Genomic DNA, 14,400 nt, shown 5'->3' with positions numbered 1-14,400 from the left:
TGCTTTAGTCCAGGTCTGGGAGGAGATCCCACAGGAGACCATCCACAACCTCATCAGGAGCATGCCCAGGCGTTGCAGGGAGGTCATACAGGCACGTGGAGGCCACACACAATACTCAGCCTCATCAGGAGCATGCCCAGGCGTTGTACGGAGGTCATACAGGCACGTGGAGGCCACGCACAATACTGAGCCTCATCAGGAGCATGCCCAGGCGTTGTAGGGAGGTCATACAGGCACGTGGAGGCCACACACAATACTCAGCCTCATCAGGAGCACGCCCAGGCCTTGTAGGGAGGTCATACAGGCACGTGGAGGCCACGCACAATACTGAGCCTCATCAGGAGCATGCCCAGGCACTGTAGGGAGGTCATACAGGCACGTGGAGGCCACACACAATACTCAGCCTCATCAGGAGCACGCACAGGCATTGTAGGGAGGTCATACAGACATGTGGAGGCCACACACAATACTCAGCCTCATCAGGAGCATGCCCAGGCGTTGTAGGGAGGTCATACAGACACGTGGAGGCCACACACAATACTCAGCCTCATCAGGAGCACGCACAGGCATTGTAGGGAGGTCATACAGACATGTGGAGGCCACACATAATACTCAGCCTCATCAGGAGCATGCCCAGGAGTTGTAGGGAGGTCATACAGGCACGTGGAGGCCACACACAGTGCTCAGCCTCATCAGGAGCATTTCCAGGCGTTGTAGGGAGGTCATACAGGCACGTGGAGGCCACACACAATACTCAGCCTCATCAGGAGCATGCCCAGGCGTTGTAGGGAGGTCATACAGGCACGTGGAGGCCACGCACAATACTCAGCCTCATCTGGCTCATGCCCAGGCGTTGTAGGGAGGTCATACAGGCACGTGGAGGCCACACACAATACTCAGCCTCATCAGGAGCATGCCCAGGCGTTGTAGGGAGGTCATACAGGCACGTGGAGCCACACACAATACTCAGCCTCATCAGGAGCATGCCCAGGCCGTTGTAGGGAGGTCATACAGGCACTTGGAGGCCACACACAATACTCAGCCTCATCAGGAGCATGCCCAGGCGTTGTAGGGAGGTCATACAGGCACGTGGAGGCCACACACAATACTCAGCCTCATCAGGAGCACGCCCAGGCATTGTAGGGAGGTCATACAGGCACGTGGAGGCCACACACAATACTCAGCGTCATCAGGAGCATGCCCAGGCGTTGTAGGGAGGTCATACAGGCACGTGGAGGCCACGCACAATACTCAGCCTCATCAGGAGCATGCCCAGGCGTTGTAGGGAGGTCATACAGACATGTGGAGGCCACACACAATACTCAGCCTCATCAGGAGCATGCCCAGGCGTTGTAGGGAGGTCATACAGACACGTGGAGGCCACACACAATACTCAGCCTCATCAGGAGCACGCACAGGCGTTGTAGGAAGGTCATACAGACATGTGGAAGCCACACACAATACTCAGCCTCATCAGGAGCATGCCCAGGCGTTGTAGGGAGGTCATACAGGCACGTGGAGGCCACACACAGTGCTCAGCCTCATCAGGAGCATGTCCAGGCATTGTAGGGAGGTCATACAGGCACGTGGAGGCCACACACAATACTCAGCCTCATCAGGAGCATGCCCAGGCGTTGTAGGGAGGTCATACAGGCACGTGGAGGCCACACACAATACTCAGCCTCATCAGGAGCATGCCCAGGCGTTGTAGGGAGGTCATACAGGCACGTGGAGGCCACACACAATACTCAGCCTCATCAGGAGCATGCCCAGGCGTTGTAGGGAGGTCATACAGGCACGTGGAGGCCACACACAATACTCAGCCTCATCAGGAGCATGCCCAGGCGTTGTAGAGAGGTCATACAGGCACGTGGAGGCCACACACAATACTCAGCCTCATCAGGAGCATGCCCAGGCGTTGTAGAGAGGTCATACAGGCACGTGGAGGCCACACACAATACTCAGCCTCATCAGGAGCATGCCCAGGCGTTGTAAGGAGGTCATACAGGCACGTGGAGGCCACACACAATACTCAGCCTCATCAGGAGCATGCCCAGGCGTTGTAGGGAGGTCATACAGGCACGTGGAGGCCACACACAATACTCAGCCTCATCAGGAGCATGCCCAGGCGTTGTAGAGAGGTCATACAGGCACGTGGAGGCCACACACAATACTCAGCCTCATCAGGAGCATGCCCAGGCGTTGTAGGGAGGTCATACAGGCACGTGGAGGCCACACACAATACTCAGCCTCATCAGGAGCATGCCCAGGCGTTGTAGGGAGGTCATACAGGCACGTGGAGGCCACACACAATACTGAGCCTCATCAGGAGCATGCCCAGGCGTTGTAGGGAGGTCATACAGGCACGTGGAGGCCACACACAATACTCAGCCTCATCAGGAGCATGCCCAGGCATTGTAGGGAGGTCATACAGGCACGTGGAGGCCACACACAATACTGAGCCTCATCAGGAGCATGCCCAGGCGTTGTAGGGAGGTCATACAGGCACGTGGAGGCCACACACAATACTCAGCCTCATCAGGAGCATGCCCAGGCATTGTAGGGAGGTCATACAGGCACGTGGAGGCCACGCACAATACTGAGCCTCATCAGGAGCATGCCCAGGCGTTGTAGGGAGGTCATACAGGCACGTGGAGGCCACACACAATACTCAGCCTCATCAGGAGCATGCCCAGGCGGTGTAGGGAGGTCATACAGGCACGTGGAGGCCACACACAATACTCAGCCTCATCAGGAGCATGCCCAGGCGTTGTAGGGAGGTCATACAGGCACGTGGAGGCCACACACAATACTCAGCCTCATCAGGAGCATGCCCAGGCGGTGTAGGGAGGTCATACAGGCACGTGGAGGCCACACACAATACTCAGCCTCATCAGGAGCATGCCCAGGCGTTGTAGGGAGGTCATACAGGCACGTGGAGGCCGCACACAATACTCAGCCTCAACAGGAGCATGCCCGGGCGTTGTAGGGAGGTCATACAGGCACGTGGAGGCCACACACAATACTGAGCCTCAACAGGAGCATGCCCGGGCGTTGTAGGGAGGTCATACAGGCACGTGGAGGCCACACACAATACTGCGCCTCATCAGGAGCATGCCCAGGCGTTGTAAGGAGGTCATACAGGCACGTGGAGGCCACACACAATACTCAGCCTCATTGTGACTTGTTTTAAGGACATTACATCACAGTTGGATCGGCCTGTAGTGGGTTTTTCCACTTTAATTTTGGGAGTGACTCCAAATCCAGGCCTCCATTGGTTAATAAATGTGATTTCCATTGATGATTTTTGTGTGATTTTGTTGTCGGCAGATTCAGCTTTCTACAGAACAAAGTATTCAATGAGAAGATTTCATTCATTCAGATCTAGGATGGGGTATTTCAGGGTTCCCTTTATTTTTTCAGCAGTGTATGATCCTTTGGAGGTGGCTGTGGACCCTTTACCTCTGGGGCCACTGTCTGGCTGCACAGGCTGCACCAATGGTTTGTCCGTCCCCGCAATAGGACCGCTCAGATGACAGCAGATTTGTATAAAATCATGCAGATCTCGTTGCAGACTTCCCACCTTGCTAGGACTACAATTCATTTGTGAATGAATTTTCCAGTGGAAAAATCGTAATCGCATTTCATAATCCCCATTTTCAATCATTGTGCTGGAAACTTGTTGCAAATTTTCAGAGCAAGATCCATGCGGAAATTCTGCTGCAAATCTGTTACATCTGAATGTATCATTTCCAGCAAAAACAAATAAAATAAAAGATGTTTTTTTCTGCTCCTAGACTAAACATTTTATGTTGCAATTAAACAATACATTGCAGAAAAGGTAACACAAAATAAATATAAAGCAAAATATATATACAAAAAAAATAATAATAGTTTCCTGCTTTTTAAGCCGAGATTTACATTTCAGGATCAGCATTAAACAGAATTATGATTGTCTTATTACCCGGCATAACAGAGAATTGTTCTTGTACCGTGCACGTCAAGGAGCACATTTACATAAAACAGTCAAGATTATTAACACAAAGGAAATACAGAAAAGAGAAACTCGGCGACGGCAGGAAAGTTAAAATGGCATAAATGTCCCTTGCACAGATCTCATTATTGTGAATACAAACAAACCTCCCTAATGAAAACACATCAGCGCCTCCAATTAAGGCGGTATAATTGCATGCTTTCAAGTGGAACAATGACAAAATCCGAGGATTCGGAGCAATCGTCTCAGCCTCCAACATTTGTGATTTATAACAAAATTATCATTTCATCTATCAGATGCCTATCTTATTAATTTATTAGTGTTAAAAAGCCTGAGGAGCGTGGGGCATTAATCAATACGCTATCGAGTGCGCGCTGACGGCTGGATGCATCACAAGTGCCTCGTCTCGGTAACCCACCGCGTCACTTTAGTTTTATTGGGAGAATTGGTTTTTTTTTTATTATTATTATTATTATTATTATTATTATTTGAAATGTATATAATATTATTTCTTAAAGGGGAATGCATATTTTTGGGATTTTTTGAAGATTTTTTTATTTTATTTTCTCCTATGGTCCCCTATTCATCAAAAAAGTGACATTTTTGTGCAACTTGTAGTTGTGCAAAAAACCGTGTGTGCCTGATTCACCCTTTGCATTTGTGTCTATTTATTCTCCAATATTTCATGTTTTCATTCTTCAAAATGGCGCACATGGTTCATGAATTTTGTGCAAAATGAAAAAAAAATATTTTACCTTTTTTGCGCTTCTTTTTAGTGCAAAAGGTCACATGTTAAAGTGTCAAAAATGTGTGTGTGTGTAGGAGCAAAGAGGGGGATATTTAGGTGCATATAGAGATTATTACTGAGGGGATTGGAGAACATTTGTGCAAAAAAATTTGACTTTTTAAAAAGTTGCAACTTATGAATAAGCTGCAAATATCTGGAAAACAGAAAAACGAAAAACCTCGCCCACGATGGCGGACATAAAAAAAAACAGCAAACACAAGTAACGTAGACTTCAAGAAAAGCGCAAATTAAGTTTTAAATGTAAAAAGAATTTGGCGTAAAACAAAAACTTACACAAAAAAAGGTGTAAATGCAATAATGAAGGATTTTGTGTATGTCTGGAATTTTGGCGCGAACGTCAGAGATGTGTGTAACATTTTACTGGATCGTGTAACTTTTTGCTTTAAAAAGGCACAAAAAAAAGTAAAAGCAAAAAATAAGAGAGCGTTATTGACTCAGGATCTCGCTTGCGCCATTTTGAAGAACTTGACACAAAAATGGCAACAAAAAAAAACACAACATCCCTTACAAAAACGCAAAAGATGAGTTGGGCCTTTGGTGTTTTCACCCTAGTCTCGGTCTGTTTACTTTTAGACAAGTGGGCGGAGCTTTGTAAGCAGCACTGGCAAATTCATCTTGATTTGTGCCAGAACAGTCCGAAACGTGCTCCGGCCCTGCACTTATGATACATTTTTTGCAATGGTGAACGGCATCTTAAAAATGAGACGAAGTCGCACGCCTCTTAATGAATTTGGCGCATCTTACTCCAGTCTTGAGGAATCGGATCTAAATATCTAAATAGGTAAAAATCGAACTCTCCTTTTAGGATTAGAAGAAAAATAATCAGTTTATTTTTCCATAAACAGCGCCACCCTTGTCCATAGGCAGAGTTTGGTATTGCAGCTCATCCTTAGGTCAGTTTCACACAAGCACATTCAGTGTCCTGACCGTGATGTCCAGCTGTTGAGTTTGTTAAGGAGACTCGTTGCCTGTGTGAACACCGCCATTCATATATGTCATAGCCGAGCTGCCATCCCAGTGACAGCCATGGATCAGAGGGGCGCTGTTTGGGAAAAACCCACTACAAATCTGCTGCAAAACCAAAGTTTCCTCCGAGTGTGCCACGTGTGGACCTCGCCAAGGGTTTATGGGGCAAAGGGTGAAATCGACAACAAAAATCTGCGGCAAATTTGCATTAGGTTTCATTCACATGTGCATTTTTTTTGCATATGAGAAAAAGCGATCAGGTTTTCATCAGTTCGATGGATGCGAATTTTAGCCACTTTTCACCATCAGTGCGACATCCGCGTCATATTCAATATATGGCCGTAATATGGCTCCGCATCTGGCTGTTTACATTACAAATCTTAAAATTGGATTGGATACAGTCCTAGGAGATCTCAGAGTGTTACATGCGGCTGTTCAGGACTTGCCATTTGTTGCAAATTGAATTTTTGGGAAAAATTTTACTAACTATGAGAAGTCTAACTTAAAAAGATTCGCTCATTTCTAGTGGTTACTAAAAAGTTCTTGTAATACTTATCAAGCTCAAAGCTTTAACAGTAAACGGGATTGCCTGACACTGTACTAAATATCAGATCCATAAGGGTCTGACCCCCCAGAAACCCCACTGATCAGCTGTTAACTAATCCCACAGTGGCAAAATGTACAGAGCGTACAGCTTTGTACACTGTGCAGTGGCTGTTCCCGGTACTGCAGCTCCTATTGAAGTGAATGTGATCTAAGCTGCAGTACCAGGCAATGGCCACTACACGGTGAATGGCACTGTGCTGTCCTGGCTCCAGACACTGTACATTTGGCCTCCATTTCACCAGCTGATCAGTCCAGATGCCGAGGGTTGGACTCTCACTGATCTGATATTGATTACTTTTCTTAAGAATAGGCCATCAATAGCCAAGTCCTAGACAATTTAAGAAGTTTTGCACCTTCTCAAGCCCATTAACAGTTCAATTAAAGTGGATGAGATTTCATGAAAACTCCTGCCCACTCTGAAGGCACTGTGGAGCTGAGTGTTAGTTGACGTGGGGTTTATTTTTCCTGATGCACAGTTGCAGTTTTATGTCCAGAGTTCCAGCGTTTCTGCAGTAAATGCACAAAAAAAATGCATAAAAAAGTGTGAAAAATTATTTAAAAAATGCAGCAAAAACGCAATAATCAGAGCAACATGGGAACATGGCCTGAAGAGCGGAAAGTTTTTTTTTTTTCTTAAATTCTAAATATTTACTAACATCAATCATACAATAACGAGGGTGAAAGTGCAGGAGATAGTTGCAATTCTTGTATTTCTGTGAAGCCAGAAAACTACAAAAAAAAAAGTGTCATGTTCCGCATAGTTTTCCTTAAGCGGAGGTCGACTTTCCGTTCACTGCAGACTGTTGCACATCCAGCTCTGTCCTGTGATATTTCTCTGGAATCATCCCGGGTAAATTGCTTTCCTAATGCAGAATTGAGTTTCGTTGGCAAATAGAAGTTATGAGAAGTTATGAGTTCTGCTCGGAGCTGATTTCTCCTAAATTGTTTCTTTTATCCATTAGCATTTGATGCAAAGCGCGAGCACAATGTTGCCGTCTCCTGAATCATTATCAGGTGTGGAGAAATCATTAAGGGCCGCTCCATGCTGTGTGCAGATGAATTCGTAATATTACTGAGCAATATCTCATCTAGGACCCGGAGAATCTGATGTCAGGGGTGCGGAATAATGGAGGGAATCTCGCTGCAATCCCACCGCTAGTTTCCATCTCTTCGAGATCCGAGCCGGAGGAATATTCGATCCAGAGTCTAGCGGGAGTTGGTCAGAAACCGTGAGAAAGATATAGAAAATCAATACTCATTCTTTCCTCCTTACCCCAGCCCATGTAACATTACTGCTAGAGATGAGCGAACTTATTCGGAAAACATTCGCCAATCTCAAAGTTGGCACGAACGTTGCACAATTGCAATTTTCCTCACAATCTGCAAAATTTGGCCAAAGTTCAGTAAATGATCGAATTTCCACTAATGCTTTTGTTAGGACTTCGGCTAGGATAGTAGTGCTGTATGATGAGAGGGGAGAGGACTTCTTTGATGACGGGAGGGGGTGGGGAGAGGTCAGAGGAGCGGCGGACTGTTATTTATTTATTTTTTATTGAGTTAATGTTTGGAGATTCCGGCAGCCAATCAGGGCGCAGAAACCATCCACAACGTCCAGAAACAAGGGCTTGTGTCATTGGCTTCCGAAGTTTCGTGTCCCTCTCCATATAAAAAGCAGACAATATGGCTTCGGCGCCATTTTGTCAGTGTAACAGCATAGTGAGGCTGCTGCTCTGGGTAGTCAGATAGTTAGCTAGGCAGTTTATTGTCAGCTAGTGCAGATAGATAGGATCCTGTGTCAAATCAACCTTCCAGCATCTAAATCCTTTGTGCTAATTGTGTGGTCCAGCCAGCAGTCCACATTTCAGCATATAAATCTTTTGTGCTAATTCTGTGGTCCAGCCACAGTGACTGACAAGTCTAGGGTTGGGAAACAGCTGGTTAAAAGAAGGGAAAGGTACATCCAACATGAGTGGGAAAAAGCGAGATCATGGTGGAAAGGGGAATAGGCTTGGTGTTCAAGGTGTATGTGGGGTAGGTGGTAATGTTAGTGAAAGCACTACTGAACAAACAACGGCTCGTCCTATCCAAAAACAGCTGACAACTTCTGTTACTGGACGGGCTATTCGACTCCATTCCTTTGGCAGCCGCACAGCGATACGCCTTGTTGATAAGGGCCAGAAAGAGCAGGTGCTCCAGTGGATGGCAAGCTCTGCTTCCAGTCCCCTCTCCTCTTCTTCCTCCACCTCAACATCACATGCAGTATAGTCCACAGAGGTGGCACCCCAATTACCCATGCTTCCCCCCGCGTCACAACTGGCCAACTGCCCAACTGACTGTAGGGAACCACAGATGGGTGAGTCTTCTGAGCTGTTCCCACATTCTACACCATGGGCATCAGAGGTCTGCTCCAAAGATTCACAGAGTCAAGAGAAGGAAAGCATGTGCAGCGATGGCCAAATTATTTTTCAGTTGGATCTGGGGCCGGAAGAAGTAGGGTCCGAGCAGAATCCAGACCCTCGTCACTAGACGTTAACCCCCGGGGAGGGAGGTGATCCTGATGAGACTCAGATACCTGAGGCGCACGGAGACTGTACTGTGCTGTCAGGGCAGGAAGAGGAGGATGGTGACTCTCAGGGCGAGGAATGGCAGAACTGAAAGGATGATTACGAGGTTGTAGATCCCACTTGGTGTGAACCCAGAGGCAAGCAGCTGAGTAGCTCATCAGAGGAGGTGGAGGAGGAAGACGAGGAGGTTACGTTGTGGCTTCCCGCACAGACACGGAGTGATGCAACCACGACATGCACTGCATCATCAGCCACAACTCTGGCTGTGTCCAGCAGCGGTCGCGGATCTGCAGCTTGCAGGGGCGGCAAGGGTTGCCTAGCATGGGCCTTTTTTGAGACCGCAAAGGATGAGCCAGCTCACGTTATCTGCCAACTTTGTAAAAAACAACTCAATAGAGGCAAAAATTGCAATAATTTGACTACTACATGCTTGAACCGGCACATATGTGATCAACATGCATTAGTCTGGGAAACTCACTGCGCTAAAATGCGGCCTAGCAGGCCTCGCCAACCACCGGAAGCCCCATCAACCACATCTGCTGCTTCTTCCTCCTCCGTCACCGTAGGAAGTGTTCTCACACAGGTCTCTGACCGCAGAACACCCTGACACTGTATCACCCCCTGACACTGTATCACCCCCTGACACTGTATCACCCCCTGATACTGTATCACCCCCTGACACTGTATCACCCCGACACTGTATCACCCCCTGATACTGTATCACCCCCTGACACTGCATCACCCCCTGACACTGTATCACCCCCTGACACTGTATCACCCCCTGACACTGCATCACCCCCTGACACTGTATCACCCCCTGACACTGCATCACCCCCTGACACTGTATCACCCCCTGACACTGCATCACCCCGACACTGTATCACCCCCTGATACTGTATCACCCCCTGACACTGTATCACCCCCTGATACTGTATCACCCCCTGACACTGCATCACCCCCTGACACTGTATCACCCCCTGACACTGTATCACCCCCTGACACTGCATTACCCCCTGACACTGTATCACCCCCTGACACTGCATTACCCCCTGACACTGCATCACCCCCTGACACTGCATTACCCCCTGACACTGTATCACCCCCTGACACTGTATCACCCCCTGACACTGCATTACCCCCTGACACTGTATCACCCCGACACTGTATCACCCCCTGATACTGTATCACCCCCTGACACTGCATCACCCCCTGACACTGTATCACCCCCTGACACTGCATTACCCCCTGACACTGTATCACCCCCTGACACTGCATTACCCCCTGACACTGCATCACCCCCTGACACTGCATTACCCCCTAACACTGTATCACCCCCTGACACTGTATCACCCCCTGACACTGTATCACCCCGACACTGTATCACCCCTGACACTGCATTACCCCCTGACACTGTATCACCCCGACACTGTATCACCCCCTGACACTGTATCACCCCCTGATACTGTATCACCCCCTGACACTGTATCACCCCGACACTGTATCACCCCGATACTGTATCACCCCCTGACACTGCATCACCCCCTGACACTGTATCACCCCCTGACACTGTATCACCCCCTGACACTGCATTACCCCCTGACACTGTATCACCCCCTGACACTGCATTACCCCCTGACACTGCATCACCCCCTGACACTGCATTACCCCCTGACACTGTATCACCCCCTGACACTGTATCACCCCCTGACACTGCATTACCCCCTGACACTGTATCACCCCCTGACACTGCATTACCCCCTGACACTGCATCACCCCCTGACACTGCATTACCCCCTGACACTGTATCACCCCCTGACACTGTATCACCCCCTGATACTGTATCACCCCCTGACACTGTATCACCCCGACACTGTATCACCCCCTGATACTGTATCACCCCCTGACACTGTATCACCCCCTGACACTGTATCACCCCCTGACACTGCATCACCCCCTGACACTGCATTACCCCCTGACACTGTATCACCCCCTGACACTGCATTACCCCCTGACACTGCATCACCCCCTGACACTGCATTACCCCCTGACACTGTATCACCCCCTGCCATTCACAGGGTAAAGCTTGCATTGCATTTATTATTGCGGCATCTTAATTCCGTTCTTGTAGCTGCGGTAAAAGCTTCCAGTAGTCGCGGCTGCCTGCCAAGTGCTATTGTAGTGAGCGGAGAAGTGAGGGGGATGCGAGTTCTGACTGTCTGCTATCTATTCAATCCCGTAAGCTGAATTCTTCAGGTCACACAAGCAAAAACTGCTCATGAAAAGCACAAAACTTTCCTGCACGAAAGCAAGGAAAGAAGTAATAACAATAATTTGCACATCGCCTTATTGTCATGTAAGGATGTGAAGGTTCAGTTAGTGTTTTCTCTACAGTTCCCTTTTCAGTCCCAGTCTGAAATTACCGGATACTTGTTTTTTTTGCCCGTCGCCTACATCCTAATTACCTGCTGCCTTTATAATGCTAAACTGCCTGTACTGGACAAAGTGGAATTATAGCATTTGTGAAGGGGAATGTGGGCAGTGCCGAGACCCCAAAGCTTCTGAAATGAGAGTTTATCTATGGATGGTCATGTAGTTTATAGTAATTCTGTCCTTGCTGTATCTCCATGCAATACTAGGGTTAGGGCTAGAGTTATGGTTGAGGCTAGGTTTAGGGCTAGAGTTATGGTTGAAGCTATGGTTAGGGCTAGAGTTATGGTTGAGGCTAGGGTTAGATTTATGGTTGAGGCTAGGGTTAGGGCTAGAGTTATGGTTGAGGCTAGCGTTAGGGCTAGAGTTATGGTTGAGGCTAGGGTTAGAGCTAGAGTTATGGTTGAGGCTAGGGTTAGGGTTACATATATCCTTGTTTGTCACTTCCATTGGTGCCCTCTAAACCCCACCGATACCATACAGTACCCATAATATGATGCACAAATACCAGTACCATACTGTGCATTGGCCACTTGCCTAAAGCACCATGTTATATAGAGCTGTCACCACCAAACCCTGCAGAAATAATATACTGAGCAGCAGTAGAGCCAGGAAACCTCTAGAAACGAACAGATAATACCCAGATAATGCAAAACTACGCTCCCATGGACTAGATTTCTCTGTGACGAGCATGAAATTCCCTCATATCCTTTATATATTGTGTAAGGGACTATTGTGCTCAGGACGCCCATGATGGGCGGGACCTTCGCCAATCTCCGCGCCATCCTCCGCCATCTTTGGACTCACGTTACCGGCCACCATCTTGGCATCGCCATATTCATCCGCAATCTCATTTCGTACACTTTTCAATTCTCTCCGTTGCATTTGTTTATCTTCAGGCGCCTCATCTGCGCCGCGGGTCTTCTCCACCCCGCTGTCTTCATGCGAGGTACTCGCATCCTGCCGACTACGCCAATTTTGTAAGGGACTCAGGGTAGTAGTTGTGGCCAATGGCTGATGTGTTCCCATACCCTGGTCTCCTGACAAAGATAAAAGTCCCAATTTTCCCTTGTTGTGTGTGTGGTGCAGGACACTCACATCTGGATCATAGATCTCTGCCGTCTTCAGTCTTCTCATCTCAGGAACGGCCGCACACACATTTAAGGAGTTCTGTTCCATTTTATAAAAAAGAACTTTACTAGAACATTTGTAAATATCTTCATACAGCACATAACATTGCATACCGACTTCACCAGGGTCACCGTTCGACACACCGCACGTATAGATGTTCTGTGTCCATTTGTCCCGAGTTGTCCCTTTCATAGCGAACACTCCTGGTCTATAAGACCCTTGCAGTAGTAAGAGTCCCTGTACTGACTGTTTCCCGTCCGGCTTCTCCTTCTCTGAAGGCTTGTGGAGACACAACTCACTGTGAATCCTATGGACCGTAGGTCCCGAACGTACGGAAACGTCTATTCAGAGTGTCTGAGTACAGGTTCTTCTCTGCTGGACAACTTGTGCCAAAGGTGCCCCCTGGACCACCAACTGTACTTGTCTTACATCTTTCTCTCTCTCCCAGGAACTAACTGCAACCAGGAAACTGCTCTCTGATCCACTGAATCTGCTCCTCCCACACTCAGCAGCTCCCAAACTCCTTAACCCTTTCCTACACTACCCTCTACTAACATGTAGGGCAATTAATCATAAAACCTTTTCATATTGCAAACAGGATATGACATTATATGTACACATACAGACAAGGTGCATGACCAGGTCCTGGTCACCCTCTTACATTTCCTCCCTCCTTAAACATGGTCGTCCCGACCATGAGAGCACCTGTAAAAACACAATGCACATTTAAAACATTCGACACATATATTTATATTAAAACACACAATATATTAATTCACTTTTTCTTGTTTTCTTGGTGGTCAATCTTGATCTCGGTCCCACTCGGTTGGGACCCTGGAACACAGAGTTCAAGTTCTTTTGGATATGAGTCCGTCGGACTCCGGTCCCCTTGCTCCTGGGACCAAAAAACAAATAAACACAAAAAAAAAATTTTGTCCACCACAGGCCCGCTGGCCAACAAATCCTGCTCCGACAGTCCTGGAGCAGTGACCCGGCTCGATCCTCAGGTCGTCCTGACAGTTTCTCCCCCTCCCTCCTTTTACTGGGTACGGTCCCGTTGAAGACCATAAACTGCTCGACAGTTCTTTACTAGGACACAGTCCATGAAGCAGTTGCGCACAGTCCTTTGTTAACCCTGTTAGGGTTCAGTCCCGTAATCCAGCAGGGGAATGCGCAAACGTGCGAAACAGAACTTGGAGGGGGGAAGAACATGCACAAACAGAATTATCCTCTGGCCGTCCGGCCAGCACCATTGCTCCATGGTGCTATAAGGGCTGGTTGCCCTTTAAGAAACGCGGAACAGTCTCTATTGGTGACCACATCCTTGGCCACCTCCGGTCATCACCAGGCTGAAGAGGGGCTCCTGCCCCAAGGAACACAGAACAGCTCCTTCTCTTCCTCCTTGCAACGAGCACAACTAGATGCTTTTAAACCAGCCGCTCACTCAGGGATTCCCCTGGGACCACCGTAGTGGGCCACTCCCTGACCCTGCATATAGATGATGGTGGTCCCAGAGGACGAATCACAGGAGACCGATCCTCAGCTGTTGCTCCGGCTCCTTGTCTCCGATGCTGACACGCTCGGGGATGCTGACACGCTCGGGGCTCCCGACCGCACGCTTCCCTGAGTACCGGCCATTGCTCCCAATGACTCCAGCGCAGGGGATCCCCCTCTGGAGGTTACACTGACACTTTGGCCCACAGCCAGTTGTACTGCGGCCACTACCGTCGGCCGCACAGGCCGATTCATCGCCTGCTCCTCTCTGTCAGACAGAACGGTGACGGCCACTGCATATGGGCCTCGGGGCCCACGCTCTTTAACAAACTCAACCCGGTTACCCATAAACAAGAGACCGGGGGTGTCAACAGACCCTTGATTGACGTAGACCTTCTCGCCGGTCCCCA

This window comes from Phyllobates terribilis, unplaced genomic scaffold (genome assembly GCF_046119375.1).
Source record: "Phyllobates terribilis strain yellow unplaced genomic scaffold, ASM4611937v1 Scaffold_8__6_contigs__length_399053987, whole genome shotgun sequence".
NCBI lineage: Eukaryota > Metazoa > Chordata > Amphibia > Anura > Dendrobatidae > Phyllobates > Phyllobates terribilis.
Note: the sequence above shows the minus strand (reverse complement) of the source record.